The 5,688-nt window shown below is 38.6% G+C and overlaps 1 protein-coding gene across 1 annotated transcript in view; it reads right to left on the bottom strand.

The window, feature by feature from the left end:
* The window catches only part of ZNF248 (zinc finger protein 248), a 30,307-nt gene that overhangs the window by 20,172 nt on the left and 4,447 nt on the right, over positions 1–5,688 (bottom strand). The gene's annotated exons all lie outside the window — the stretch shown is intronic.

Below are 5,688 nucleotides of genomic sequence, written 5' to 3'. Positions count from 1 at the left end.
AAAAAAAAAAAAAAAAAACAAAAAACAAAATGCCAATACAAACAAAATAAAAACTGATGGCCCTACAAGAATACAAATCAATGTAAACGTCAGAACCTGACTTTGCATCTACTGGACCAAGTGAAACATCAGCAGGGAAAAATCTGGGCAAGAATCTGGACAAAGCCTTCTGAACAGAGTCTCATTCAAAGATGTTCAGGCAGGCCAAGCCCCAGCGAGGATATCACCCTTACATTCCAACAAAACAAAAAATAATGTCAACTTTTTTTTTTTAAAAGGAATTCAAAAGTGGACAATACACACAAGTAACAGTGGTGAACAAATATAAGAAACCATGATAAAATAGCATCTTGAGAAGTCACAGCAGATGATTCTGGGAGTTTAAATGGATTTCTTTTAATACCTGGGAAAGAAAGATTTCTTTTAATAACTGTAACTCAAACACATGTTATTATAGAAGGCGTTATGTTAGTATTAAGGAATATGTAATCTAAGTTCTTAATCTCCAATTATAGCTAAAGCTGAAATACCACATATGGCACTGTAACTCCAGCTGAGAAGTTATGGCAAGATGTTCAATTTTACCAATAAGTAAGCTGAAATAAGGCAATACAACAAGCAATAGCTAACAAAGGCACTTAGGGGTCATTTTCTTCTGTCCCAAATACTCATCAAGGGGAAACATAAATATCTTATATACCAAATAGCTCTCTCATTCCAAGTGAACAATTTAAAATATACAATTCTCTTAGAAGAGAATCTGCAATTCAACATTTATTAAGACACAGAACAGTCATAAATAGTTGCTAATGAACGAATGAATGACCAGATTAAGTAAAGTGACAAGGAATGCTAAATTCAGGGACAGGAAGATATGGGGTGGTGCTGTGGCTCAAAGGGGTAGGGCACCAGCCCCCTATGCCAGAGGTGGGGTTCAAACCCAGCCCTGGCCAAAAAAAGGAAAAAAGGGACAAGAAGATATTAGCTGACAAAGATGGCTAACTGAAGCAGTCAATAAATACCTTACCCTTAAAATCAGTATCTAGATGAAATTCCTATCAAAATCTCAACAAGGACTTTTATAAACAAAGGCTGGCTTATTCTAAAACTTATATGGAAGGGACAGGCCATAGAATAGCTAAAGAAATTCTGAAAAAGCATAAAGTGATAGGAATCACTCTAGCCACTATTAAGGCTCACTTTAAGTTACAGCAATCAAGATGCGGTATCTGCAGAGGGAGAGGCACACAGACCAATGGAACGCAAAAGAGAACACAGAAACAGATCCACACAAATATGGCCAAATGATCTCTGATGAAGGTGCAAAAGCAGCTCAATAAAATTTTCACAAATTTCAGTGGAATTTTCACAATTTATTGAAAAAAAATTTCAAATTTTTCAAGAAATGGTGATGGAGCAATTGTACATTCATAGGGAAAAACTGAATCTCAACCTAAACCTATCTTATACAAATTTTAACTCTAACTGCAGTACTTAATCTATAAAAATTTTTAGGGAAAAAAGGGGGAGAAAGTCTTTGGACTTTTGGTTAGGCAAAAAAAAAAAAAAACAAACCCTGAGACACAATAAGAAAAGTAAGATCTATAACAGGAAATAGTGATAAACTGGATCTCATGGAAATGGAAAACTTCTGTCTGTACAACACTCTGTAAAGATAAAAAGACAAGTTACAAACCAGGAGAAAATATTTTCAAACCATACATCTGACAAAGGATTACTATCCAAAATACACAAAGAACTCTTAAAACTCGGTAAGTAAAAAAAAAAAAAAATCCAAACAGAAAATGGTAATGTAGAAGACCAATGCCACCCTAAAATATGAAAGGTCATTGCACTGAAGGCAATTAAGAAGCAGATACTAGAAATTCTCGGCCCTCCCTATTTGTCTAAAAGTGGGACATAGATTTACAAAGACAAAAGATATCCCGCCACCCTGTCTACCAGGAAGAACAAAGGTTAACCACTCCCTATAGGACATAGATTTACAAAGACAAAAGGTATCCTGCCACCCTGCCTACCAGGAAGAACAAAAGTTAACAATGGTTAACCATTGTCTCAAAGACAAAGTGAGACCCTACCATACTGAATATGGCACCAGAGAAATCTATATTAATGAGCTATACTAACAAGCCTTTATTTGCTATTTTTTTTCCTTCCCACAAGTTGCCACCCCTAGAGACTCAAAGTCCTTTTCCTCTGTCATACCACTTTTTTGGAAATTGTTTTGTTGAAGATGCTGTATAAGCTGAAATTCAAAGCCACATCTTTGAGAACTACTCATTCCTTGGGGGCCTCGTGTAGATATGAAATATACCTGTTAATAAACTTGTTTCTCTCTTGTTAATTTATCTTTTATTATAGGAGACCACTCCAAATTAAAACCTATGGGTGGTTTAAGGAAAAATTAATATTCTTCCCCTACATTTCAATGAATATACAGGCTGGGCGCCCGTAGGTCGGTGGTTAGGGTGCTGGCTACATGCTCCGGGGCTGGTGGGTTCCAACGCTGCCTGGGCCTGCTAAACAAACAACAAAAAAAAGAAAGCTGGGTGTTGGGGTGGGTGCCTGTAGTCCCAGCTACTAGGGAGACTGAGGCAAAAGAATCACTTGAGCCCAAGAGTTTGAGGTTGCTGTGAGCTATGACACCATGGCACACTACTGAAGGTGACAAAGTGAGACGCGGGGCTCGGTGCCTGTGGCTCAAGTGGCTAAGGCGCCAGCCACATACACCTAAGGTGGCAGGTTCAAATCCAGGCTGGGCCCAGCTACTTGGGAGGCAGAGGCAGGAGACTTGCTTTAGCCCAGGAGATGGAGGTTGCTGTAATGGAGTGCTGTGCCACAGCACTCTACCCAGCGGGACAGCTTGAGGTTCTGTCTCAATTTTAAAAAAAGAGAGAGAATATACTGATGGCAATATAAACAAAAAGATTTTCATGCAACTTAGTATTACAGTGAGATATTACTGCATACCCATCACAATCACTAAAACAAAAAAACAGCGATAGAGAGAAACTGGATCATGCATACATTGGCTGGTGTAAGTGTAAGATGATACATTCACAGCAGCTTTATTTTTAATAGCCAAAAACTGGAAATAACACAGATGCCCTTCAACATGTGAATAGTTATATCGTGGTACATCAGATCATGACATACTAGTTAATAACAAAAAGGAATAAACTATTGACACACACAGATCCTGGATGAACTACTAGGGAATTATCCCAAATGTAAAAAGCTATTCCATATCATTTTTGAAAGAAAAACAGAGTAGTAGTTGCTAGGGTTTAGGGGTAAGGTTGTAGAGGTGAGGATAGGGGGATGATAACGCCAGGGTAGAAGTGGGTATGGCTCTACAAGGACAACAGGAAGGATCTTTGCAGTAATGGACTGCTCTGTATCTTGTATCTGTGGCATGGATACGTGCAACTACACATGTGGTAATAAAGACATATAACCAACTATACATACTCATATGCATATACAAGTAAGTACCTGTAAAACTGGGAAAACCTGAATAAGATTGGTGGAGGTACTATAGGAGTATTTTGTTTTGTTTTTGAGACAGACTCTCATCTCCATCACCCTGGGAAGAGTGTCATAGCATCATCACAGCTCACAGTAACCTCAAACCCTTGGGCTCAAGAGATCATCTTGCTCAGCCTCCCAAGTGGCTAGGACTACGGGTGCTCACCACAATGCCTCACTAGTTTTTCTATTTTTAGTAGAGACACAGTCTCACTCTTGCCCAGGCTGGTCTTGAACTCCTAAGCTCAGGCAATCCACCTGCCTCAGGCTCCTATGTAACTTTCGTAGTTACCTAGGTATATACAAATATATGCCAGAATTACAGGTGTGAGCCACTATGCCTGGCTTAGAGGTACTATAGTTTTGCAAGATATTATCACTAGGAAAACTGTGGAAAGGGTACAAGGGATTTCTCTGTATTATTTCTTACAAACAAATGTGGATATACAATTACCATACAATAAAAAACCTCAGTTAAAGATTATTAAAACAGCCATTTTCATTTACTCTTTAGTCAGTCACCTGCTCATATTCTTTGCCTACTATTCGACTTTCTTCTTCCTTTTTTTTTTTTTAAGAAACAATCTCACTTGGTCACCCAGGGGTTGAGTGCCCTGGCATCATAGCTCACAGCAACCTCAAACTCTTGGACTCAAGTGATTCTCTTGCCTCAACCTCCCAAGCAGCTGGGACTACAGATACCCACCACAATGTGTGGCTGTTTTGAGAAGATGGGGTCTCCCATTTGCTCAGGTTGGTCTCAAACTTCTGAGCTCAAGCAATCCACCTGCCTCAGGCCCCCAGAGTGCTAGGATTTCAGGCGTGAACCACTGCACCCTGTCTTACTTTCTTCTTTTTAATGGTCTTCCACTTACCCTATTTATTTGTTGGATATTTAATATTCATTGAAATTTCTAAAAATTATTATAATTCTTTCAATTTTTCATTTGCATCTTATACTTGTATCATGGAATCTTTCATTACAGGCTCCTTGAGTATGGCTCTAGGCCATGATTCTCAAATTTAGCTAAACTTATTCAAATTATTTTACAGAGTTTAGCTTCTTTTCTGTTGACACTACATATACATGGTCATTATAAAGTTTTGAGATGCACAAAAATCAAGACATAAAATCTGCACAGAAACCAACAAAGCCCTCCTAACAACACTAATAAGCTGAGCAAGTTGAAACTTACACAGGTGAATCAGAAAGGACGCTATCATCTGTGTTTCTTGAAAGTGAAATAATGGGCCATTACATAGTCTGTCTCAAAATTTTTGTAGTTACCTAGGTATATACCAATATATGTAGCCAGTTATTTTGTAGAGACAGGGCTTACTCTGCAACCCAGGCTAGAGTGCAGTGTCATGATCAAAGTTCAGTGCAGCCTCCTGAGAAGTGAGGATTACAGGTGTGTTCCACCATACCTAATTCTTTTTTTTTCTGGTACAGGCAGGGTCTCACTATGTTGGGCTGGTCTCTAGCTTCTGGTCTCAAGTGATCCTCTTGCCTCAGCATACAAAAGTGCTGGGATTATAGGTGCCAACTTCTGGTGTCAAGTGATCCTCTTGCCTCAGAATCCAAAAGTGCTGGGATTATAGGCATAAGCCACCACAACCAGCAACATGTATGTATGTAATTGTTATGAAGTAAAACACTCCTGTTACTGTAAAAAATTGGTACTCAATATGCATAAGAAAACTGAGGAAAAAAGAAAAGAAAGAGAAAACTGAGACTTAAAACATGAAGAATTTTAATTTTGTTCCAATGATTTTGTTCTAGTTTCTCTGATTTCAAGATGCAGTTTTGGTTTCTTGTTGAGGTCACTGCTTTCTTTGTGATCCTGCCTTGAGAAAAAATAATTCATTCCATGTAAAAAAATGATTAATATTTAAAATAAAAACACACAGAATGTGTGTACTGTTTCTGCTAGGAATTTACATTTTTGAATATTTTCAAATGATTTTGTAACTTAGAGTATTAGAGTAACTTGTCTAGGCTGCAGGTTAGAGATGAAGCATGGAAATGTAAGAAGGAGGCTCGGCGCCTATAGCTCAACAGGCTAAGGCGCCAGCCACGTACACCTAAGGTGGTGGGTTCAAATCCCCAGCCTGGACCCGCCAAACAACAATGACGGC

Source organism: Otolemur garnettii, unplaced genomic scaffold, assembly GCF_000181295.1.
Source record: "Otolemur garnettii isolate 467f Iridium unplaced genomic scaffold, OtoGar3 scaffold00105, whole genome shotgun sequence".
Lineage (NCBI taxonomy): Eukaryota > Metazoa > Chordata > Mammalia > Primates > Galagidae > Otolemur > Otolemur garnettii.
Note: the sequence above shows the minus strand (reverse complement) of the source record. Positions and strands in the feature narration are given on the sequence as shown.